Below are 25,649 nucleotides of genomic sequence, written 5' to 3' on the forward strand. Positions count from 1 at the left end.
GGGCTTAGGACTTGATCATATGGATGGAGGCGGCGAGACAGTCCAACGCAGAACATTCTCACTTGAGACCATCACTTCTGCGTATGGAGTCACAGTCCCTCTCCTGTAAAGTGGGGACATAAATGGGAACAAATGAGGACTGTGGTGAGGGCAGATGAGCTGACTCCTGTATGGACATGTGTCTCCGGGAGCCCATCACACAGCGGGTGTTAGGAGGAGCAGGGCAGCCTAAGCATTAAGCAGCAGACGTCCTGGGTCTGAATCCCAGCCGTGTTGTGCCAAGCAAATGACTTCACCTCTCAGAACCTGTTTACTCATCTGTGAAATAGTACTGATTCCTGGGCCGTAGTGAGGAATAAAAGAGCTGGTGCAAGTAAGAACACACAGCACAGAGCACAAAGGCCCCAGGGAATGGAAACTGCCCCTGTTATTATTACTATCATCATCCTCCTCATGAACATATTATCGGTGTAAGAAGCTGAGGGCCAGAGAGAGACAGATCTTGTCCAAGCTCACACAGCCATCTGGCACAAAACCAAATGGGAATTCGGGGTCTCCCAACCCACAGTCCCCACTTTTTAACCATATCCCTAAGTGGTATTTAAAAAAAGAAGTAATTCCTAAGTGCCCAAATTAGGGGAGTAATTAAACCCCTTTCAGCTGTTCCATGTGCCTGATGGAACATTACGGAAAATGGTTGTTACAGAGAACTTAAAGCAATGCGGAAGAGGCTCACGAAATAATGTGATGTGAAAGAAACAGGGTTTAGCATGTTCGTGGCAACAACTCGTAAAAACAAACGCAAGGGAAAAATGCTAAAAGGAAACAGCCAGACTATGCCAGTGTTGCAGGGTGAGATTAGGGATGATGGTTTTTCAGCTTCTCTTTCTGCATTGGGGGGACCACGTCCTAAGGTGGGTCAGCAGAGGCACACTGGCTATAAGCAACAGAAGTTGTCTGGGCAGCATGATAAAGATCTGTGTGCAGAATGGGAGTGGTCTCCCCCAGTTGGAGCAAAGGCTGGAAAACCTTGTCCGTTTTCCAGAGTGAAATTGGAGCATGCAGGGGTTGGTGACAGGACTAACAGAGCAGATGCCCCTTTGGGGAACGTGGGGTGGGGGAAAATCCACTCCTACTGTTCTGGGCCCTGTATCGCTCAGGACTCCAAGCTGTGTTGTGCTGGTACATGCGTAGCACCCAGCTCTCTGGGTTTGCAGGGTGTGCTGATTTTCATAGTGTAAATGTTCTGCCATGTCACCCACAGAATGGCATTAACTGCGGAGTTGGGAAGAGATGACAGTAACACACCATTTATAGTATTTCTACCATGCAGACTCAAGAGAATAGAGCCTAGTGACACGTAGTAAAATAATTAGGAAGTGATGAGAGTGGGACATTTGTTACCCTTTTAAGTATAATTTATATAAATTGTAAGTTTATATCCTTTGATACTAATAATGGCTATGCCTAACAACCAGCTCCCCCAAATACCTGAAAATGTAACAATGGGCTCTCACAAGCAGATGTGAGCTGGCACCTGCACGCCATTAACTTCAAGTCCAAGGAGAGAGCATGAGTGGCCTGGCTTGGTCGCATGCCCACCCTTGGGCCAGGAAGTTGGGGGACATCTTGATTGACAGTTACCAATTAGGACCTAGTGGGGGACCTAATTTCCCAAAAAGATAGAAGAATGCCACTGAACAGCTAAAACCTAACACCTGCTTTTTTTTCTCTTTTTGATAATTTCTTTGAGTTGTATTTTTTTCTCTTATGATGTCATCTTTATTTTCTTTTTAAAAAAAATCATCATTGCTTAAAATCCCAGAGTCTTTAAAAAATATCCAGGGCTTAATCTGGAGAACAGCAAACCAAAGGACCTAGACAGAAAGGTAGGTACAGGGCCTCGGAGCAGCCACAGCCAGCCCACACCCCCACCCCAGCTGAGCCCCCACCTTCTCCAGGGAGGGAAGTAAATGAACTAATTCTCCTGTCACACTGCCTGAGAGCCCACCCTTAGAGATTCTCCCAAGAGGACACAGACACCCCCAGTTGAAGACTATCTTATGGCAGAGCCTTCTCAAGTACTCCTAAGGGTACATAAGGGTGAATGGGGACCCTCAGGGGTCGGGAAAAGCCCAGAAATGAGGGTAGTACCACTGAAGGGTTAGGCCTAATCTCAAAACTATGGGCAGAGTGGGCATCCTAAGCCTAGTGAATCGAATCCATGATTCACCAGGGAGCCCCAATGACCCTCAAAGAAGATGCTAGATCTCTCCTGTGGCCACAGGTTCCTGGCTCATGGCCACAGATGGCCACGGTGAAGAACCAGACCGCCACCCAAGAACCCAGCACCTCTGACTGCCCCCTCATGGGAGATCACGTGGTGGCCAGTAGATGGCTCAGCCAGGAGACCTGATTTAGAAAAGAGCCCGTGGGAAGGTACTGCTCAGTCCTTCAGGAATAGCAGTTATTGACTACCTTGTACTGAGCAGAATCCCAAAATTCCACTACTGTCCCCATTTTGTAAATGAGGAAACTGAGGCACAGAGAGTTGACCGACTTGCCCAAGTCAAACAGCTGTGGGAGTAAAACCCAGGCCTGGATGAGGCTGTACCTCATGCTCTTAACCATCTGTCAAAGGGGATGAGGGGTTGTCCCCAGGACTCCGTGCTCCTCACAGTGTCGCTGGGACCCTGGCCCAGAGGCCTGGGAGTTTTCAGTTGCTCCATATTTGGGGGCTCAGACCCAAATATGAGAGAGAGGGGGCAGGGAGACATCTGATTTGCCAATGGGAGGCCAACAACATTCTCAAGGGTCCCCGGGCCTAGGCTTCACAGGCTAGCAAAGATGAGCCCAGAAGCCCAGACCCCCAGGGGTTGGAGGCTGCCAGCCCTGGAGCCATTGGGCAGGGCCTGGACATGGAGTATTGCCTGAGGGTCCAATGTCGTAGGCTCCTTCCCTCACTGGTTGTATGATCTCAGGAAATCCCTTGCCCTCTCTAAGGTTCAGATTCCGCATCTGAGAAGTGAGTTTAAATATGCCTACCTACAGGATTGTTAGGGAAATTAAGTGAGAATAATGGATATATAAGCAAGCCCCTTCCTTTTCCATCCTCTCAGCCTCCAAGTTCTTCCCACAGTGGCCAGAGTAGAAAAACCCAGAGCTTCCTTTAAAACTGTAGAGTTCGTGCCTCCATAAATGCCATTTGGGATTCCAGAATAAATTAGATTCTAACTGAAAATCAGTGATAATAATGATAATGTTGAGACTCTAAATACTCTGGCCCTTACTATCCCCCACTGAACTTTGACACATCCTCTGGTGGGGTACATCCTACCCCCTGGCTAAGAAGCACTGCATTCATTTATAAATTCACACATCCTTTACAGAAGCATTTATTGAGCACCAACTTGATGCTAGATGCTGTCATAGGTGCTGGGGATACAGCAGTGAACAAAGACTCCCCACCTCACCAAGCTTACAGGAGTCCAGTGAAAAATGCAGAAAGAAATAAATGAACAAGAAAATATCAAGTGGATAAGGGCTTTGAGGGCAACTCAGAGGAGGACAGCTTAGATGGGCAGTCAAAGAGGGCTTCCCTGTGGAGGTGATATTTAGCCTGAGTCTCAGCTGACATGCTAGATGCCTAAGAATTGCTTTCTGTGGTTGATTGAGGATGAGTTCCCATGGGACTCCTATTCTTTAGTGTTTTAAGATCCCCCATGTCCATTTCTTGGGCTCTGTTAGGCTCTCTGCCAGGCCCTATAACCTTCATGGTCTCTTTTATAATATATCACAGCTGCCTTGAGAGAGAAGCATTTTCAGCCTCCCATTTTACAGTAAAGAAACTGAAGCTCAGATAGGACTTGCACAGGGTCACACAGTGAGTGGGTGACAGAGTCGGGACTTGTCTTTGGGTCTCCTGATTGCCCAGTCCTATGCCCCTTCCCACACCTCTTTCCTTGCTGGGCTGTGTTTGGAGAAATTGCGATGTCAGGAAAAAAAAGCCTCCTAGTCTTTCAGAAGCTGGTATTGTCAGCTAGGAGAGAACTAAGTCCCAAGAGGCCACTGGGTGTTCAGTGAGAAAAAGGGGTCACCTAACTGTGGCCCAATCCCAGAGAAATAGGCATGTGGGGGAAATCCTGGGCAAGCCCCATTGCAGAAAAAAAAAATTCCTGCCGAGGCAAGCCATAGAACGGTGAGGGTAGCTTTGTAAATTACCACACTTTGGCTCAACTCCTAAAGGGCTAAAACGTTTTCTTTCCATTTGAGAGAGGCAGCTATAGCATACCTAGTGCGTAGGCAGGCTCTGTCGTAGACTTTTGGCTTTTATGCTTCCTGAGGACAACGGCAGTTTCATTTACCTCTGAAACCCCAGCACCTGGCAAGGATTCTAAGTAAATGAGAACATGAGTGATGATTGCATGTGTGCGTGCATATGTTCGTGCTGGACTCCCCAGTCCACCTGCCCCAAATAGAACCCACAGCCCAGCTCAGCTTGAGGACCATGGAGATATCAGAGAATCTAACCCTGGCCGAAGTTACCAGCAGTGTCTCCACTGCCTCCCTGCACAAATTCCTGCCCAGCTTTCCTGCATTCCCTCTGGCTCCCACATGGAAAGGTATGTCCCTTTTATCCCCATCTAGAGCTTGGGTCTCAGGGAAGGGTACCAGCCCCGGAGTGGCCATGATCTGCCGAGCAGAGATGCACCTCCTGCTGCCCCCTTGCCAGACTCAAGGAGGTATGAGCTGGCACAAAGCCAGCATCCTCTTGAAGTCCTGGGAGATCTAATTACTGAGAAAGGAGAAAGTATTGAGCGAGTGAGTGCCGAGGTTTGCAATAATCATTTTTTTTACTGCTGCAGTTAATGCGAAGCCAGGCTGTAAAACTATCCCTCTGATGTTCTCATGATGGGCTCCCTCTACAGCTAGCTGTTTGATCTGGAACTGCCAGCTTTTCTGTCAGCCCCCCAAAAGCTTTCCCAAATTGTCCTAACAATTACCGTCTCGGGGAGCCAGCCGTGCCTCTAGCCTCTGCTCCATAGTAAAGAAAGTGTAGCCATGAGGTAGGAGCCTGATGGAGACCTCCCTTGGGGCTGGGCTGAGTCCCAGCACTGAACTGTAAGTCTGAGCACTGGGTCAGGTTGGGGGACTTTCATCTCATTTCAGTATTATCACCATTTTACAGATGAGGAAACTGAGGCACAGTGTACCCGAGGTCACTTGCCAACAGGTTGCAGAGGTGACATTCAAACCCAGGCCTGCCTGCCCCAAGCCCCTGCTCTTTCAATGTGTTCCCGATGCCCTTGGATCTTACATAGTTTTCCCTCTCCCTAGTTCATGTATTTAAATTTCAGGGCCTATTGGGACACGTCATGCCAACTCTGTCCTGAAATTTTGTCTCTGAAAAGTGCCAGAAATTGATGATTTTCTGCTAAGTGTTTCTCAGTTAATGGGTATTTTTACCTTTTGCTATAAATATCTAAAAAAGAATTGCCTTCAGTAGATTCAGTAGACCAAGCAGTACAGGGTTTAAGGGTGTCAGCCTACACCCCCCATCACCACCCCCGACCCTGTTTTGCAGAAAAGGATAAGTGAAATAAACAGTGAGAGGCCCATGAACACCTACTAAGCGCCAGACATTGGGGAAGATCCTTCGTTTGTTTATTCACTTCTTCAGTAGATGTTTCTTGAGCACTTACTATGTGCTAGACATAGTCGTAGGCCCTGCGGATAGATGCAGCCATAAATACAATCAATGGCACTGCCTTTATGAGGCTTGCATTCGATTGTGGGTGGCAAGCAGAAACAAAAACAAAAATAAAAACAAAAAAACAAGTCAATGGGAAAATAACTAAGATTGTCCATTGTAGTAAGGGCTCTGGAGGAAATAAGCAAAAGTCTGGACACGGGAATAGTAGAGCAGATCCTCTGAGATCCTGGGATCAGGAGGCAGAGAAGATTTGGAGAACGAAAGGGAGGCTGCCACATGGAATGAGGGAGAGAGCGGGCAAAGGATCGGATGGGGACTTGAGGGGACATTTGGCAAGACGCGAAGCCAGTATAATGAGCAGGGGCTGATGATGGGAGCCTTGCAGAAGGAGTGCGGGTTTTCCCCCTAAAGTGAGGCAGCAGCTGGAGAGCTGAGAACAGCAGAGTGACATAATACATTATCTCATTCATTTTCCCCAAGACCCTGACAGCAGGTACCAGACCCTCAATCTAGCACTTGAGCAGTGACAGTGCCTGAGAGAAAAGATGGCTCAGCCACTGAGGAGGGGACAAAGCTACTGTTGAACCCAGACGTACGTGGGTGGGAGTCTCTGCATCACCCAGCCAGCAAGATGTGGGCATGGCCAGAACCTCAGCCCATTTCCTAGCACGATCAGTGCCCTACCCCCAAAGTCTCAGCACTTTGCTCTGTTCCTTTTGGTTTTGTTGCTGGGCCTCAGGCTGAATAAAACTCAATGGGGTGTGATTTGAGGGTTCATTGGGAACATTCTGTTTCCCCATAAAATTGCAAGCAGCGGCAGAGATGTGTGTTCCAGGTTGCTAGGCAACCAGGTATGACCCAGTGAGCAGTGGGGGCGATGATTCTTTCCAGAGAGAAGTGGCTGGTCCACCCACCCTTCCCTCCCTGAAATCCCCCCAAGCCCCAGACCCTCCCAGCCAGTCAGGGGAACCCCAGGAATTCACAACGAGGGTGACAAAATACAACGTAGACAAAAATAAGAGAGGGTGACAATTCCAAGAAGACATTAAATGGGCTCCAAAGGGAAAATAGAGGGACCTATCCCAATATGTAGGGAAAGTAATGATCACAGGAGTGGCCTGCACTTTTCCCATGTGCCACACACTGTTTTAAGCACGTTAACATATACTAACTCAACCTTATCAGGTAGATACTATCATAATCCCCATTGTAAAGATGGGAAAACTGAGGCACCTGGGGGGTTAACATGCCCAACCTGGAAGTGGCAGGGCCAGGCAGCCTGGCCCCAAGCCCAGCGCCGAAGCAAATGGATGGATGGATGGCGCATCTGAGAGATCTGATTGGGAGTTAGCAAGGAGAACTAGAACACACAAGAGATTTACTCAAAAACTAGAGTTGAATCAATTCAACTCTTCTTTGAGTCCTACTGTGTGCTGGACAATTTACCTTCTACAGAAATGAGGTAAAGAGCTCGAGCTGGTGGAGTTGAGGCAGACAGGCCATCATAGTATTGACCAGGGCATGGTAGCTACTGTGAGAGAGAAGACAAAGGTGCTGGGAGAGGATGGCATTGGAGCAAATCCCAAAGGAGAGGTGACAGGCCCAGGCATGGGAAAGGGCCCAAAGACGTAAGGAGAAGCATTTCCAGTGACATTTTATCACCTTGTATGGAAACTAATTTTTCAGGTGTCTTCCCGCTCCACCATCACCACTCCAGACCATGAGCAACTCAAAGCAGGGGTCGTGTGAATTTATCTTTGTGTCCTTAGAAGATAGCACACATCTGACATTTGGGATGCAGCAATCACAAAATGTTTGCTCAGACTACTATGCCCCAATGAAAAGTAATAGATAAAACACATTTTGATTACTCAATACAAGGCACTGTTCTAAAGTGCCTTACACATATGCATTTCATCTTTATAGAAACCCACGGTTTATCTATTTTATAGATGAGGAAACTGAGGCATAGAGAGGTGAGGTAACTTGTTGAGAAGCTATGCTACACTGCTGACACTCGGAAGGGGGCCAGGAACCAAGGGATGTAGATGACCTCTAGAAACAGAAAAAGACAAAGAAACAGATTTGGCCCCCAGAGCCTCCGGCAGGAACCAGCCCTGTTAATTTGACTTCAGCCCAGTGAGACTGATTTTGGACTTCTGACCTCCAGAACTGTTAAGATAAAAAATTTGTGTTGTTTTCAGCAAAACAAAAAGAAAATGTTTGTTTAAAAAAATATGTGAACAAAGATACAGGAAAGTGGAATGAATGAATGAGATTGGTCTTAACTGTTGAACAGGGGATGTTAGACACCATTTGTTGAGCATTTAGAGCCATTGGAAGTTCCGGAATGGAGAAGTAGAAGTCCACCGTGGGAGATAAGAGCAGCCTATGTCGTGGGACAGACTTTGGTGGGACTGGGAGGGAGACCCATTAAGCAGCCAGTGCAGGAATGGCAAAATGAGAGATGCTGGGAGCCCCGAGTCAGATGATGAGCTCACGAGCAGAGAAGAAATGTTAAACCCAGGAACTACCAAGGAGGCTGGTTAATCTGGCCTGAAGGAGGCAGAGAGTCTAAGGAAACCAAGAGGCTGGTCTTACACTTGCTGAGTTGGAGGTGAGGACAAAACAATCAAGGGGCTACCTCGTGGGCCCAAGGAAACCCTGGCCTAGAGACTAAAGGAGAGCGACTGTAAAGGCTTACAGAGTGTAAATGCTTAAACTCTGTAAGAGTTAAAAAAAAAACACCTTTTTTTAAGCAAAATCACCCAGCTTATTATTCATTCTTTCCAATTTGTGAAAAAGAATTCATTCTTATAAATAATAACATTGTAAGGGTGTAGTTTGATAGCTTTCCTGATAAGCCTAACTAGTCTCAACTGATTTCAGTTTTATTATTTGGTAAAGACTTTAAGGAGCATGCTTTTCTCCTACTGTGGGATCTGTAGCATGCCAGCCATTCATTCCACACCTGTTTATTGAGCAGCTACTATGTACTGGGCTCTGTTCTAGGTGACAGGACCATCTCCACCAACCTCCTCATGGAGCTCACAGTCTGGCAAACTAGGATAACAGCCGACCTCAGAGCCATCTATGGTTTCACCTGAGGCCAGGCTTGGCAACCTTTACTCATCCACAGTCAGCTTAACAACTGGGGAAAGAGAGAAAATGTTCTCAATCTCCTTCCGGTTATCAAGCCAGCCTTCAGTACCCATACTTCCCACCTGAAGAGCAGGGCCGTGGGTGGCCAGCAGAGTAACCATCCCTTCTTTCCCAGAGAAGGGCAGGCTCACCTCCCAGCAGAAAAGGCACCCAGGGGGTGACCAGGGACCTGTGGGCCCTTAGGTGACAGAAACTGGATAGACACATGCAACTCCTCCAGTGTTTAGAGTGATCAAACCTTCAGACACAGTTTGCTGAAGGAAGTACATGCCCTCCCGAAACAACGCACCTCTAAATAACACTTAAGAGAGAATGTGGCAGGTTTCCAGGTAGAAACTTCAGCAGGTTTTGCCACTAATCACTAGATAGTGTGGTGATGACAGTGGCTGCTCCAGTTGGATTTGCTGAGCATGTTTTTCCAGCAGTCACCGTGGTTCTTGTGTTAGCGTATTTGTGTGAGCCTGGGTCAGTCCAGCCCCTTTATAAAGCCTTGGTGCTGCGCTCACCACCATCCCAGACCCACACAGGAAGTGCCTGGCACATGAGATGAAAGAGGTGCGAATCCTTCTCTGCTGCACAGGCAGCAACAGAGGTGGCCTTTGTCGAATTACTAGAGAGACACACAAAGCAAGTTACAAAAGAATACCCAACAGTGTGCAGTTAAACACCAACATGATGGTAGATACGGGGTACAATTGCTTAGCTATTCCCAAAAGCGATATCCACACATGCCACTGTAATGGGGCAACAAGCACATGGGGCCTTGGTTTCTGAAGACCTGGGTTCTCTTCCTGGTTATGCCACTAATAGCTGCATAAACCTCACTGTCCTCCTCCATAGAGTGTAGACAAGCCTGTTGGCCTTAAGTAGTTGAAGTGATTTAATGGGTAAATTTGGGGAATAATTATCAGTGCCACTGTGTGCCATGCATTGCCTCACATAACCCTCTCATCAGCCCCGTGGGGTCTGCAGGATCTCCCCCATTTTATAGCCCAAAAGACCTACAGAAAGTGAGTGACTTGCTGCAGGTCACACAGCTGGAAAGTGCTATGGCTGGAGCCACAGTTAATTGTTGGATGCCATGTCCACACGGTTCAAAGCATATGGTACCAGCATTACAGAGTTAAGCCCCCAAATGGGTCTAGAAAATCCACAGAGGGTGGGAACTGCCATTTCTGCCCACCAGTGTATGGCCTGGGCTTGGTGGGATGCTGGTCCGGGGAGATGCACAGTCACAATGTATTGAAAGAAAGAATGAATGAATGAATGAATGCATGAATGAGGCCAAACACATAATAGCTCAGAACAGGACTCAAGCCAGCTCCCCTGGGTTCAATTCCAGCTCTGCCACTTCCTAGTTGTGTAAAATGGGACGCTAATAGTCCCTCCCACGAGGAGTCGCCTCGAGAATTAAATGAGTTTATACATTTGACAGCAGGTAGAGTAGAAGAAGCTGGCGCAGAGCAGATAGAAGTGTCATCTGGGATGACCGTGATGATGAGGGATTCAACCAGTGGGTTTCATATGGATGTTGTGATTGAGCATCATAGCTGTCACCCTAACTGTTGTCACAGCTAAGGACCCTCTCTCTCTCCCTCCCTTCCCTCCCTGTCCCCCCTCTCCCCCTTCCTCTTCTCTCTCTCCCTCTCTACCTCCCTCTCTCCCTCTCCATCTCTCTCCCTCCCTCCTTCTCTCCCTCTCTCTCCCTCTGCCTTTCCTCCCCCTATAAGCACATAGTGAGGATTTACTGTGTGCCAGACATAACCAAAGACACAAAATGAAACGGCATAGGCCTTGCCCTTCAGGAGCTCAAAATTAAGTAATCAGAAGAGTCAGTTAAAATGCCAGTTAATAACGTGTATGGGACACCAGGCAGTGGAGAGCAGTCTTTAGATCAGAGGGGGTGATCAGAGGTGGCTTCCTGGAAAAGGTGCTGCGGCATCCCAGGAGGACGAGGGCCGGAAGGGCAGCTGGTCAGGTGAGCGGCCAGGCACGGATGGAGCAGGCACACTGGGGGCAGCACAAGAAGAGACGTTTGTCACCAAAGTGACATGGTCAGTGGGGCCCCCTGCATCCTGTGTGCCCCACACAGCACAGGTCTCTCCCCTCACTCCGTGGCAGCATCCTCTGCTGGGTGTGGGACCACAGGGCTGACCTAGCAGCCTTAGAAGGCCCCTCGTAAAAGGTTAGCGGCTTCATCAGTGAGCGATATGGCTACAAGAGGAGTATGAAGGAGGACCTCGGAATTTTCGGCTTCCGAGGACCCTTAGAGCTAATGAGAAAGCAGAGGCCCAGCAAGGCCTCGTGGACCATGATCAGACCAGCCAGACCCCAGGGCTTTCTCATACACTCGCTCACTACTGAGCTGTCCTCGCTTGGGTTCCCCCAAAAGCAGTGTGAGTCCAGGATGAGTTACAGGTGCTGTATTTGGGTGTGATCTCAGGAGTGAGAGAATGAGGAGAGGAAAACCAGAAGAAAGCCCCATATAAGGAACGCAACTGAGGTGGTTCCTGCTCTGGGCCACAGGGACCTCAGCAGGCGGAGTTACCCCTCCAACCGTACAAGGCTGGAGCATTTGTCCTGACTTCTGGCTGCTGCTGGTTACTGTCTGGGTAAGTCCTGGCACTCCTGGACCCCCTGCTTGGAGGTACCTAATGAACTCTCAACTGCAGGAAAAGCCCTGACTTGGAGGACAGACTCAGTGGGCACGTGAGGAGGTGTGGCCTGCACGCTCAGGAGCTGCCCACCATAGCCACAGCTTGGAGTCACAGAGGACAGAGGGGCCGTGGCCCTGGGAACCAAAGACAAATGTCACAGCTCCTTAGGAGATAATAATAGTACCAATAATGGCTTTTATTAACTGAGATATTTCCCAGCACCAAGTGTCATGCTGAGTGCATTATGGGTATTACCTCATATAATGCACATATCTGTCTTAGGAGGCAGGTAGCAGTGACTACTATCGTACAGAAACCAAGGCCCAGAGCTGTTTATGTAACTTCTTTAAGGTCAGACAGCTAGAAAATGACAGAGCCAGGATTCAAACTCAGGTCTGCCTGACTCCACAAACCTCCTTAAGCCTCCAGCCGTAGAGCCTCCCAGGTGATCATAACCTTCCAAGTGGCCCAGGTGGCAGAAACATGTCAGGGTTCAGGGCTCTGAAACATTCCTCTTCAAAGGAGGCGGCATGCTGGCTGGCATGGACAGCCCAGAGTGTGAATCCATGCGCCTTCAGTAATTAGCAGTGGGGAGAGGCACTTCCTCCCTTCTCTGTGCCTCAGTTTCTTCATCCATAAGACGGGGCTACTATAATGCCTTTCCAGCCTCCTTTATGAGGGTTATCCTGGTGGGAAGAGCTTGCACAAATTTTCTACAGTGAGGTTCACATTCTAGGGAGCATAATGCAGTGGTTAAGACCTAGACTCTAGATTCAGATAGGCCTGGAGTTGAAACTCAGAGGATAAGTGTCTTTACATCCCTGTAAAATGGGGGTAACAAAATGAAGTCACAGGAAAACCATGAGCTGTAAATGGAACCATGCCCATATGGGGCCTGGCCCAGAGTAAGTGCTCAGGGGTGCCGTGGTGCCATCACTGCTGTGACCTTTAGGTGTGAGACGTCTTTGAACCAAGGTTTCTTATTCTGCAGCACGGACCTCTTAATACGTGCCTTGTAGAGTCGCAGGGCCCAAACATAGTATTGGATGTAGACATGGCTCCTAAAACAACTTTCACGAGGGAATTCCTCTCAGCTTTCTAGGGTCTTCATGGGTTTTCAGATTTGCTTCATAACTGCCACATCACCACCTTCCTTCCCCACGCCCTGGTCTCCCATTCCCCCCAGAATTCTTTCATCCTGAGGGACAATCTATTTCTAAGAGACACCTCCTGGTCCTCAGAGAAGCTGCCGTTTTTAAGAGCGGGAGAGGCTAGTGTTACGGAAGTGAAGGCCTCTGCTTTCCTAGCTTTTGTTTCTGGTATTGGAGCTTACCCAGATTGTCCCCCAGTAGTAATTTCAGGTACCTAATGGAAAGTGTGGGGGGTGCTCCAGGGTGAGGCTGAGGCTAGACATGCATGCTTCCCAAGTCCTTTCGTGGGGCTCTGGCTGGAGGCTCCTACATCCCTCCCATCAGCAACAAGAACAGAGGAGTCCACTGAGGCAATTGGACACAGAGGGGAGTAACTCGAGAAGACCCCGAGTACCTCCCCTGCCCCCCAGTCCTCAGTCTGAAAATGCCTTAGAGCAGACATTGGAGTTATGCACTGTCGCCCTCCCTGCCCCCCCACACCCCCGCCCCCTGTACCGGGCAGCGTTGCCCGGCCTTGCCCTAGCCGAGCCTTAGAGCCTTAGGTCTTCACACCGCGCGACCCCACACCCCCGCCCCCTGCCTTACCCCTTCCCTTCCTATGCAAGTGTGTCTGGGAGAGGCCACATGTTGATTGAACATTAATGTATCAGACCAAGACAGATGCAGTCCCTGCCCTCATGGAGCTCGGAGTCAGCAGGGGAGTCAAATACTAAGAAAACCAGTTACATGATTAGTTATTAAAATAATGATAAAATGAAAGTTGTTTTCAGGGAGCTATGAGAACATTCAAAAAGGGGTCCAACCTGGGGTGAGGCAGTGGTAGTTTCAGTCAAAGGAAATGCTGAGTTAGGTGAAATGCGGAAAGAACAGTCTAGGCAGAGGGAACAGCACATGCAAAGGCCCTGAGACAGAAAAGCACTTGTGTTGAAGCCACAGAAAATAGGCTGGTGTTGCTGGAGCATAGTGGCAGGGAAGGGATGAGACATCAGAAGAAAGCAGGGACCACACTGTACAGGGCCTTCCAGACCTTGGCAAGGAGATTGGATTTTTGCTGTGTGCAATGAAAGTCACTCTAGCATTTTAATCAAGGGCCTGAAATTAACACAGTGCATTTTACACTTTTAAAACATCCCTCTGACCACTGGGTATAGAATGGATTGAGGCTGAGAGCAGGGAGACCAGTGAGATGGCTACTGAAGGAAGCCACCCTGTACTAATGTTCAGGTGGTGAAGGGGAGAGGTCAGATCTGAGATGTGTTTCTTTGGGCAGAGGTACACAAATGTAGTAAGTGATGAAACCAAAATTTTAGCCCAGGAATATTTATCCCCAAGTCCACTCCATCCAAAGGTTATATGGAAACAAACCTATATTTTCTTACAGTATGGATTGATTTCCCCCTTTAAGTTAAACTTTGAATTATTCAAATAAAACACGAACACATTCTCCTGGTTAAAATTAAAATCTTTCAGTCAAAGTTAAAGTCCCCTTGACCACTGCAATTAATTGTACTAGCCTTTGCCCTACTCAGAGGTCCCACCTTCATGTGTTTGGAGCAGATCCTTACAGACCTTTTGCTACATATTTATCTATATATGTACCCATAGGAAATATAAACTATTGTTTGTTGAGTTTTCTATTTGATTCTATAAATGGAATCAAACTATAGACATTGCTCTGCAACTTGCTTTTTTCACTCAACAGTTTGTCTTGGAAAGCCTTCTATGTTAGTACATATAAATGGATCTCATTTTTTAAAAACTGTTGCATAGTATTTTATGGACTGGATGTACCGCAGTTTATTTAGCCCACTCACTTTCCAAAGACAGAAATGCATTTTTCTATAAATGTCGAAGCTTTTGAAGGGCTTGTGGATTTTTTTTTCTTTCAAAAATATACAACTTTTATTTATGCCAATGGAGGAACCCATATCACAGTGACAACACAAATATTTAGCAACACCCAGCCTGGTGACTAAGTTTTCCCATTTCCCTTCAGGTGCTTGGCATCCATGGGAGCTAGTTCTTGTCCATTGCCAAGTCTCTGTTTATAGCAAAAGGCTGTCTCGAGAGCAACAAGGAGAATGGTGTAGGTGTTGGCTTTGATTTCGTTGCTGAAACAGGCAGCCTGGCATGGTGTGGAAAGAGTACAGCTGTGGACCCTCAAAGACCTGGGTTCAAATCCTGGCTTTAGTTGTGTGGCCCTGAGCAAGTCACTTTTCGTCTCTGAGCCTCGGTTTGTCCATCCATAAAATGGAGTTTATAATCCCAAACTTATAAAATGGCCATGAGGATTAAATGCAAGTTACCTGTGTAGAATGATGGTCTCATCATTCTACATGTGCATATGGCACCACTCCCTCCCCCCATCTGCAGCCCCAGGGAAGTGGAGAAACTGGGTGGGGGAAAGGGGGGTGGGTCTTGCATCGCTGAAGGGGTCACCCAAGGTCACAAAACAGTGAGACGACAAGAATATTCTGCCACTGCTGGCGATGCAGTGTAGAGGTGGCATTTGAGTTCAAAGGAAGGAAAGGGGTTTTTCTGCCCAAATTCTGGACACTAACTGTGTGCCAGGCACTTCACATATTGTACTTCCTTCATCTTCACCCCAGTGGGCAGAGCTAGGTCATCCCTCTGCTCCAATTTGAGAGTGAGGAAACAGGCTCAGAGAGAGGACACCGCTTGCCCAAGTTCTCAGTAAGTGGTAGAGTCAAGACTGGCACTTGGCCCCCTCTGCCCCTGGGCACCGTCTGAGGAGGCTGCAGGCAGCAGCTCTGCAGAGCGCCCCCTCCTGGAGTAATAGGGAAGCTCCTCTCGTGATGACATCTCAGATATCTGTGTTCAACCATCAAGACCCTTCACAGGAGGAGAGAAAAATGGCTTTTCTGGCCTCTGTTTTTCCAAGAAGATGAGATAAAGTCTTCTCAGAGGTCACCTCAGGACAGTCTGAATCAAATCTCTTAAACGAACAGAGAGAGAGAATATGAAATGGCCATAATTTTTCTGCGTGCAATAAAGCTCAGTTCTTTAAAGTTCACTTGAGCAAGATGAGTGTCCCTTCCCTTGGTGCAAAGGACCCGAGCCAGGAGTCAGGAGTCCAGCCCAGCTCTGCAGCTAGATCACCCTGTATCTGGGCCAAGTCATTTCCCACCTGTCAAATAGGAGGGTGAGACTGGGTGGCCACGGGGCTTGTCTTGTTCTGACAGTGGGGGAACCAAGCAAAGGTGACAGGGGTAGCTTTCAGGGTAGAGTTCTCAGATTTAACAAAGAAAACTACAGCACATCCAGTTAAATTTCAATTTCAGATAAACAAAAAATAATGTTTTATTATTAGTATGTCCCCAATATCATATAGAACACAACTTACACTAAAAATTTCTGAAATTCAAATTTAACTGGTTGTCCTATATTTTATCTGGCAACCCTATTCAGAGCCTCGAGCTCCACTGGAACCCCCATTCTTTGGTACAGATAATTGATATTTTCACAGCTTCAAGATGAGCCCCTGGCCACCCACCTTCCACCCAAATCTCCCCCACCTGCTCCCACACTACCCCCTTACCCACTTCCCTGCCTATGTACAAATTCTGAAGCCATGAGCTAAGGGGTTTTGTGGGTCTAAAAATTCCTACAGTGGAGACAGGTGTGAAAATTCAGCCTTACTTGGGGAAAAGACAAGTGGTGGATATAAATCAGTGGAGAAATCCATGTCCACATGTGCGTCAAGGTGGTTAGAGGGACATAGTGTCTGAGGTGTTCACAGCGACTAGTCCCATTCTGTGCCATGTCCATGTGTGTGCGCACCAACTAGTGTACGCTGCATCCCGTGTTTACAGAGAAACCAGCCAGTGCTGTGGCCATGCACATTCACGCCAGCGGTCAAATGCTGCAGCCACAGCTGAGCGCTGCATCTGCATTGCCTGTGCATGGCTCAGTGCCAGGTCTGTGTGTGAGCACGTGAACCGGTAAACACTACCCCACGTCATCATCTGTAATTATGAGAGACCCTGGAGCCATAGAAAAGCCCACCTGGGACCCTTAGGTATCAGAGAGACACCCCTCGCCCTGCACCCTGCCCTTCAGGAACCATCAACACCATGATGTGATGGTAAACTCCAAGCACTGTATACATGCCCGCCATGCCCACTGGACTTCATTCTGCCCTGAACTTAGAGCGACTGCTTGGACAGATGCAGACCACAGCGATGCCCATGCTGGGCTCTTCCCACAGAGGCGTTGGTGAGCTCAGGTTTGTTGAGTGGCTCTTACAGGTGGCATGTGGCCACCCATGTGTGCAGGCACCTCTGGGTGGCCTCAGCGCCCACATCTCATGTCTGATCCCCAGTGATGCAGGAGAGGAGAGGGAGGGAGGTTTCCTGCAGGCCTACTGTGGGCTGCGAGAAGCCTCCTCTAGGGGATGGTGGAATCAGCATCCAAATGATAATGGCAGCAAAAGGTGGATCTCAGTTGGCGTTTGACCCCCCCCCTCCCCCAGGGCCAAAACTTGGCACAGGAGAGATGCCCAATAAATGTGTTAGTGAATGAACAACCCAGGTGACAGATGCTACCAGGGAAGGACAAGAAGGATGGGTTGTTCTTGCTGGGTAAATCAAGGAAGGCTTTCAGAAAGTCGTGGTAAACTTTCATCTGGGTCTCAGAAGACTAAATAGCTCAACAGAGGGGAAGGGTGGGTGTCCTGGGTTAGGAGCCAGATGAACCAAGACAGAGGCAAACAAATGCCTCAGGGCAGGTTGTGAGCCTGACCATGGGCAGCTTTCAGGGAGGGACACCGCCCCTTCAGGAGCTTGCAGCCCCTGCAAAAGTAAGGGAAAGGTAGACTCAGGCTGGGTCTGGGCTCTGTCCCTCACCCGCTGAGTGACCTGGACAAGATGCTGCCCTCTCAGAGCCTCGCCAGTATTCCCCACATGCCAGGGTTGTTGGTGTGGCTCAAAGCACCTAGCAGATTAGCTCTCTCTCCCCCTCTCCTCCAGGGCAGTGGTTCTTCTACCAGGGCCTGCGTTTCCATCCCCAGGGGAGGGCTGTCACAGTGCAAATGCCCGGGCTCCACCCCCAGAGGATCTGAGGCAGTAGGGATAGGTGTGCCTGAGAGTTTGCATTTCTAGCATGGGTCCAGGTAATGCTGAAGCTGCTGGTCCTGGAACCACAAATACCTCCACCCCGGCTGTGTGTCCCGGGAAAGCTCTTAAGACCCCCAAGGCCCCAAGGCATGCCCCAGCCCAATTCCATCATGATCTCTAGGTGTGGGGCCCAGACATTAATATTGCTCCAAGCTCCCTGTGATTTTAATGTGCAATCAAGTCAGGAGCGAGTGCCTTCAGGAGGGGCCGGGGGATACTTACCCAACTCTTACCATGTGCCAGGCGCCAGTTCATGCACATTAGATGTGCTCCATCCTCGCACTCACTTCACGAGGAAGTTACTGCACATGAGGAAGCTAAGGCCCCCAAGAGGGGAAGTCACCTGCCCAAGGTCACAGGGCTGGGAAGTAGCGAGGCTCTGACTTAGGTCTCCCCTCCCATTCATTGTTTTGTCATGACCATCAGGAATTCCCCATACGCCCAGCAGTGATGCCTTTGTAAGCTGCCCACTCTCCCTGGCCTTTGACAGGCTACATGCATGTGGACTCCCCTTCTCACATGCGGCCCCATACCACACACCTGCATGTGCCCACACCTGCACACGGACGCACAGCCAAACCCCCGAGTGTGCACATACCTGCACACACAGCCTCTCTTACATACTCACGTACACGTCTGCCTTCTGGGGGCCTCACGGGCACCACCTGGTTTGAATCTTATTTCTGTTTTTTAAGTACATGAAGCAGGTGAAGCCATGAAGCCACCTTTGGTTTTCCTGGGAAAGCACTCGCAATTCGTTTCATGTGAAATGTCCTAAACACCCCAGCGTTGACAGGATCAGGCTGGTGTCGGCTGAATCAGGGAGGGTCACTGTAGGGCATTTGTTCTGAGCAGACACAGCCCACCCCTAACTAGATCAGGTTGGAGCAGGGCAGGTGTGAGTGCTGAGCTCTGTGGCAAGAGGCCTGACTTGGTTGCCTTCCCAACAGAAGGACCCTGTGCCTCAGTGTACACACCTGCATAATGGGGTGGTCACAATAGAAGAAGAGGGCTTTACAGTTCACAAAGCACTGTCAGAGCCTTGGTTCTGTTTGATCCTGAAATAAGACAGCTTAAGGACCCCTAAGAGAGGGTGAGTGATCTACTCAAGGTCACACAGCAAGTAAAGATGCATCCAAACCAGGTCATGGGACCAAGGTAGGGGTGTGTTGTGGCTGTGATGGTGAATTCGGACACATCTAAGATGGTGGCGATGCCAACAGAACTATCCAGGAGGCACATTCCAGGCCCAGGGTAACAGGAGTGGTGGTAATGTGGTAGTAGTAACAACTGCATCTATCATTTATGAGGGCCAGTATGTGCCAGGCACTATTTATACACATCATAAGCCTGATCCTCCATCAACCCTGCAAGCCACTTATACTTTTACCCCATTGCACAGAGGTGGAAACTGAGGCTCATGATTTGCCCAAGGCACCAACTCTGAGCCAAAGAGCAGCTGGGATTTGGACCCAGGTCTGAAGTCACTGGAAACAGGGGCTCCCACCCACACCACCTCTGGAAACCGCCTGCCCCGGGCTCACTTCCACCTCTCCCCTCGCCACTGCCCCTGAGGCCTTGGCCTCCTGCCCCCAGCATCTGAGGGAGCAGTTGGTTTTCACAGTAGCACTGAACGGAAGGTGGAGAGTCCAAGGGACATGATTATTGTGCTTCCTTTTTACTTGAAATCATTTGCTCAGGCAGCGGACAGGTTCACTCAGCCCGACAACGCCCCCCAAGTATCTGCCTGGTTCAGTGGGCAGAGTTCACTCCAGCGCCTACTGGGGGTTGAAAAAATTATCTGGGGTCCCTTGGCTGGAAACAGGGATGCTTAGCTTCGGGAGGGTCTCAGAGCAAAGAAAAAGAGGTGAGAGGTCATCTGGATGACCCTCCCAATGGCCAGAGGCCCCTACATTTGACAGAGCCCAGCCTGTCAGCATGCGGTGCTTTATTTCAGTGCCCCATGCACAGGAAGAACAAACCCCTGGCCCCAATTACCAGGGCAGAAAGTCAGTCATGTTTTGTATGTCCCCATTCTCTTGTCTCGCCCCCTCATTCTGACCTCTGACCCAGCCCCTGTGCCTTTACATACCTCAATAGCCGCTTTTTATTCTGACTAATTAATTATGCATGTCCTACCTCAAACAGTTTATGAAAGTTTGTCTCATACAGAAAGATTTTAAACTTACGTGAGGAAATTCAGACAAAGGGAAAAAAGGAGAAATAAGACGATGATTCATAAACACAATCCATGCCACTCCAGTGCAACTCCTAGAGGGGAACTGCAAATTCAGGGAAGAGCTACCAGGGAGGCAAGGGGAAGAGGGCAACAAGTTGAGTTCCATGAGCCAAAGTCTCCAATAGACCACCCCCTCATTCTCACCCAAAGGCCTGTATAATGATGACCCTGTGCAACACATAATAGATGTGTTCTCTTCTGTGGCGACCATCTGCCCCTCTCCTGAGGGGCAAACTAGGGATGCTCCAGCCACATTGACTTTTTCCAAGCTCTTTGGGGTTTCTTATGCCTTTGCAGATCCGCTCTCCCCCAGCCCACACCCTTTCACCTGATTAACCCCCACTTTTTCTTCCAAGCTCACCCAGTTACACTTCCTCCAGGAAACCCTTCCTGGCAGCCCTGTCTTCCTCACTGCAGTATCCCCAAAATATTGAACAATGTTTGGCCTATAGTAGGTGCTCAATAAATATTTGTTAATTGGTTAAATGAGCAAGTGGATGATTAGATGCACACCATCTAATACAACCCTAACCACTTTCTCTACCTTGAGAGGGGCTGAATAGGGGAGGGGGAACTCAGGCCTCTTTAAATAGGAGGTTCCTGAGTGCCTGGGGCCCTGGCATCTGGTGATGGACACCCATGGTGGGTGGTCCAGCCTCTGCATTCACTCTCCCTTCCCTTCTTCCCTACATCATCCATCCACCTTAGCTCACCTCTGAGGAAGTCCTGCCCTCTGCCCTCGAAAGAACCTAAGCTAGCGCTCACTGTCTCCCTGAGCTTTCCTTAACAGGAAACATGCCCCCAGAGCCAAGGTGGGACCAGTGTTCAGGTCAGAAAGCTTCCATTCACAAGTTCCAGCTCCCTGAGGTCTGTGCACGTGCCCTTGCTGAGCCGGACATCAGGATGTTTATGTGGAATCGCCTGAGTTTTTAATGTTTGCAACAAATTTCCGTTTGTTTAAAATACAGTGCCCACCAAACAAAACCCCTCTGATAGCCTGAGGCTACTGTTTGCAGCACTCAAGCCTGGGTCCAAAATAGCTAAGCAAAGAGGAAGGCATTCCAAGCAGAGGAACCGTGGAGCTGGCAAAGGCAAAGGCTTCGAGGCTGGGAAAAAATCCAGCTTGTGTCCAGGACAACTGGATAGAGATGAGTTTTGGGGCACAGATTCCTCAAATGTCCAATGACAACAAGCAGCCATTAACAAATAATTCCTGTACAACCAAAGTCCCCCACCCTCTGCACTTGGCTTTCTCCTTTTACATAATTAATAGAACACACAAATTCTGACTGCAGTAGAGGAACGGGGACAAGTGTTGGAGAATTTTAACTGTGAAGGCACACTCCTCACACCCTTATAACTTAGAAAGCGTTCACACACATTCCCCTCTGTATGGCTCACCACAGCCTAGGGGTTACTTTGCTCCCACTCTATTGAGGACAAAACTGAGTCTCTGAAGGATGACACAGCTGGCCCACATTCATCCACAAACCTGACTCCTCGCCCAGTGCTCTGTTTTCTGCCTCTTGTACAAAAAGAAACATGTTTGAAGAACCAAACTCCACAAAGCGCCTGACATCAATTCCCACGTGTTTGTGTGTCTGAATTTTCAGTGCCTGGCTGGCCTCGTCCAGCAATATTGGACACAGTGTATTAATTTTTAATATGCTAACTGGTGAGATGTTCTTTAATCTAAATTGAATCTCCAACACCATTTGTCGCTCACGCTAGCCTCAATTGTTTCTGCTCCCCAAAAAAGGCATGTTAATTTTCAGCCAGAAGGCAGGGAGATAACATGATTCTGCTCCTGGGAAGGGGGTGACAGTGGGCTGAGCCAGGTGAGCTGTATCACCCATAGGTCCTCAGAACACTGCCTTTGGGTATGAGGCATCAGAGCCACCAGCTAAGCCAATCCTTTATGTCACACTAAGGCCCAGAGAGGAGAAGTGGCTTCTCCGTGGTCACACGGCCCTTCTGCTGGGCCTGTCCTCACCTTGTTGAAATCCCACCTGTCCAGTCTTCTTCCTCCAGGAGGTCGTGATGAATTACTCACACCGCCTAAAACTGGACAATAATAGTATGGTATCCTCACCTGGGACCAGGCACAACACTCTGCACCTTACACGCGATGTCCTGCTGAAGCCTCACCCCACCCCTGTGAAGGAGGTCCTGCTGTAGTCCATTTTACAGATGGGGAAACTGAGGCACCAAGAGGCGAAGTCACTTAACCAAAGTCACTCAGAGCTAGGATTTGAACCCATGACATCTGAGTCCAAACCCCACCCAAGTTCTTGGGGCTTGGTATCCCTGGCTCCAGCTCAGCCCACCTCTGAGAGAAAGAGGGTGAGCAAGACATCATGGCCGCCATCTGCCACCTCAGCCACACCATGTGAGCCTCAACACTCAAGGTTCCCATCTTGGATGTATATACTGGGGTGTTTATTGTTATAGAAATAGCCCTAGCAGAACACACAAATATTTTTATTCTATGAGCTGTTTGTCTGTAAAACAGAGGGCCTCTCAGAGGCCTGTGGGGAGCGGGACAGGGCCTGGTGCTGGGAAGGGAGCAACCCAGGAGAGAGGAGGAAGTGACAGAAAGGCTATTCTGCTCTGTCATCTCATCCTTCCGGCCTCTTTCCCCCTTCCTAACCCATAGCCTCCGGGGTCTCAAACCAGCAACCCAGGGGCCGAATCTAGCTATAGATATGTTGTATTTGGCCCTGGAATATTTTTACTGGGGAGAGTTTGCATTGAATTCCAGGTGTCCAGGTTCTCTTAGGAGATTGGAAGATCTGCCACACTGGGCCCACAGCTCCCCCACAGGAGCTGAGAAATAGCTGCTCCCTTTAGAAGGACTGAGGTTCTTCACTTTGCCCCACGCCCCCACCACTCTGTTGTCTCCCCTCCACCCACTTCACTCATCCACAAAACCTGCCTGGCCTTCACAGCTCTTCAAATTTGCAGCCCCTGCCCTCTGCTCTTTCCCAGGACCCAGGGTCTCTGAATCTCCAGCATGACAGGACCCCTGAGCCATGGCCAGAATCCCAGAACTAGAGAACATGCACATTTTCAATGGGTCACACTGTAGACTCCAAAATGTTTGAATCACAGACCACCAGAAGATTCAGAGACCCACCTCTCTCTGAATCAATCAGGAGGGGCCCTGGAGGTGGGCTGGCCCTAGCCCCTCCAAGCTTCTCTTAGTGGATCTCTTATGAAGAGCCCCAAAATGTGAACAGACCTCCACAGGACCACTCCAGGGCCTGCAGACCTTGGAACACTGTATCCTTAGGACCTACCCATCCTATCAAACTTCCCTATTATCAGGATGGAGAAACCGAGTGTCAGAGAAAGGAACTAGATGGCCAAACTGCTACCATAAGCCGTTATTGACTGGCCATAGCCCCCTTCCTCAGAGGCCCACCATCCTCTTGAGTTTACCATTGTTCCCTTTATCAAAACCTACTCCCAGGAAAAAACCTGAAACTCATTCACACCATGGTGTCAGAACTGATGATGGCTTCCCCCTCCCACAGAATCAAAGGAAATAAAGCTTTTAGTTAAAAGAAAGAGGAAGCCCAAGTGGAAGAATTTGAGACATTGGCTGTGGGTAGAATTGGACACAGGAGAGTAGACAAGGAACCTTCCTACTGTTCCTAGAATCACACTGTTGTGGCTGCTTGCTCTGTATATGGACATCCTAGCTAGCCATCCCAGCATGGGAAGGTGGGGCAACATCTCCAGGTGCTCAGAACAGGGCTGGCTTGGGTTCTCAGGACCAAGGAGCTGCCCCAAGGCAGCAGCTTGGTCTCATGAAGGCCTCAGTCTCCCCTCTATAAAATGGACATAACCTCACTCTGGGCTCCCTCATCCTCAGTGCACAGGCAGGAAATTGGATCTCTGGAGCTTATCCACACTGATAGGCAAGGTGGGTGTGGGGTCTCCCCAGGTAGAAGCTAGACCCCGCCCCTGGCTCTCCCGCAAGGTCTTACCCGGTCTGACTCTTGGAGCCTCCTGATGGAGGTCTTGCTGTCAGCATCAGAAGAGGCTCAGCACCTAGAACTCCAGGCAGGGGACATGCCCATCTCCCTGTATCCCTGAGCCATAGACTGCTGCACTCCCAAGACCACTGAGCTCTTACGTCTATTCACAACACTCTCCCCAGCACCCAGCACTGGGCTAGGCCAATAGTGGAGACCCGAGAAACGTGGGTTGAATGAATGACTGGAGAAATGAGCCAACCAATGACAGACTATTAGAATCCCAGAACCATCTGACATTAGACCACTCAACTCCCATAACTAACAGCAAAATGTTCTATCACTCCAACCCTGGCATCCTAGTAGTGGTGCTCTTCTGGGGACCCCTCCGTATTCCTCCTTCTTGGAAGCAGTCTGAGACCAGAGGTCCAGTGAAGGGTGTCCCCTTTCCCTCCCCTCCCTGTCCACCCCCCAGCTGTCCTCATGAAGCCACAGGTGAGCTGGGGTTGGGCTGGCCTCCAGGACAGGACAGACATTGCCCAGCTGCCAGGGCCCATTCATGCTGCGTTCTCCGTGATGACACCCCAGGTCAGGCTTATAACACTCAGGCATGTCACCTGTATTCAGTGGGTGGGAGGATGCTAAGGTGGTTGGTCGCCTTGAGTGCTAGACAGTGAGGGACGGGACTCAGACTGGTCTACCCCCAGGACACTGAGGCCCAGCTGGGATGTGGTCAGGGAACAGGTAAGCCCTGCGGTGGTCAAGGCCATGCTAGAGACGAGGGCAGGGAGCCTTGGTCTGCCTGGGGTGGAAGTGAAGCCTTCTCAGCAGAGCGGCCCTGAGAATGGGCTCACCAGTATAGATGGAGGGAAAGGCTCCGCTGGGTCACTGAGCATGAGCAAGGCAGGCAGCATGCCAGCGCACTTGTTAGGGGAAAATTAAGTGACATGCCAATAGCTTGGGGTGACACAGGGCAGCATCAAAGGAAGGAGAGAAGCAGAGGAGAGCACTGGCCTCTGAAGGGGCCCAGTAGACAGTGAAGCTGGCTCCTCCCACTGGAGTTGGCCCCTATCTGCCACACAGCTGAATTTTTACTATGAGAGGTTTACTTTCAGGCTCCTCTTCTAAAGTGCAGATGCACCTGGAGGAAGATGGGCCCTAACCACTAACATCAGTTGAGCATCCACCATCCCCCAGGCACTGGTCACAGGTGTCCACTGGGAGGCCAGCGCCTTGCATCAGGCGCTCTGTCTGTTGTGTGCACTGCTCTATCCCAGCCTCCAGAAGTGCTAGGCACGTAGTAGGTGCTCAACAAACACTCATTGACTGCATGCATTATCTCATGAGATGCTCACAAGCACCCAGGGGTTAGGTATGACCACCATCCCCATTGAAGAGGAAGACCCTGAGGCTCAGAGCGCTCGGAGCATAGGCTGGGATTCTAACCCAGGCAGAGGCCTCGGAGCCTGTACTCAACAGGGTAGGCGAGTACAAAGCAGGAGCAGGGGTGCAGGTGCCAGGTGGGCATGGTGGTGTGTATTCGCTTCCTGTAGCTGCTGTAACCAATTAGCACAAACCGGGTGGGTAGCTTTGAACATAAGAAATTTATTCC

At 49.5% G+C, this 25,649-nt stretch overlaps 1 protein-coding gene across 12 annotated transcripts in view; it reads left to right on the forward strand.

Annotated features, from left to right (window-relative positions):
- ATP2B2 (ATPase plasma membrane Ca2+ transporting 2) overlaps nt 1–25,649 on the forward strand; it is a 300,569-nt gene that overhangs the window by 189,822 nt on the left and 85,098 nt on the right. The gene's annotated exons all lie outside the window — the stretch shown is intronic.

The sequence above is a fragment of the Hipposideros armiger genome, unplaced genomic scaffold, assembly GCF_001890085.2.
Source record: "Hipposideros armiger isolate ML-2016 unplaced genomic scaffold, ASM189008v1 scaffold_152, whole genome shotgun sequence".
NCBI classification, from domain to species: domain Eukaryota; kingdom Metazoa; phylum Chordata; class Mammalia; order Chiroptera; family Hipposideridae; genus Hipposideros; species Hipposideros armiger.